This window comes from Plectropomus leopardus, unplaced genomic scaffold, assembly GCF_008729295.1.
Source record: "Plectropomus leopardus isolate mb unplaced genomic scaffold, YSFRI_Pleo_2.0 unplaced_scaffold2246, whole genome shotgun sequence".
Lineage (NCBI taxonomy): Eukaryota > Metazoa > Chordata > Actinopteri > Perciformes > Serranidae > Plectropomus > Plectropomus leopardus.
Genome location: NW_024624337.1, coordinates 1,176 through 1,527, shown reverse-complemented (window position 1 = coordinate 1,527; position 352 = coordinate 1,176). Strand labels below are relative to the sequence as shown.

The 352-nt window shown below is 48.3% G+C and overlaps 1 long non-coding RNA gene across 1 annotated transcript in view; it reads right to left on the bottom strand.

Annotated features, from left to right (window-relative positions):
• The window catches only part of LOC121965943, a 1,434-nt gene continuing 1,082 nt past the window's right edge, over nt 1-352 (bottom strand). The window contains exon 3 of the long non-coding RNA XR_006107537.1: nt 1-15. This is a non-coding gene — a long non-coding RNA (uncharacterized LOC121965943). The remainder of the gene's footprint in view (nt 16-352) is intronic.

Here is a 352-nt window from a genome sequence, read left to right as displayed (position 1 = left end):
GATCAGCACACACACCTGAAACACACACACACACACCTGAAACACACGTGAAACACACACCTGAAACACACGTGAAACACACACCTGAAACACACACACACACGCACCTGAAACACACACCTGAAACACACACACACACACACACACACACACACACGCCTGAAACACACACACTTGAAACACACACACACACACACCTGAAACACACACACACACCTGAAACACACACACACCTGAAACACACACACACCTGAAACACACACATACATACACACACACACACACCTGAAACACACACACGCACGCACCTGAAACACACACACACACCTGAAACACACACACACGCACCTGA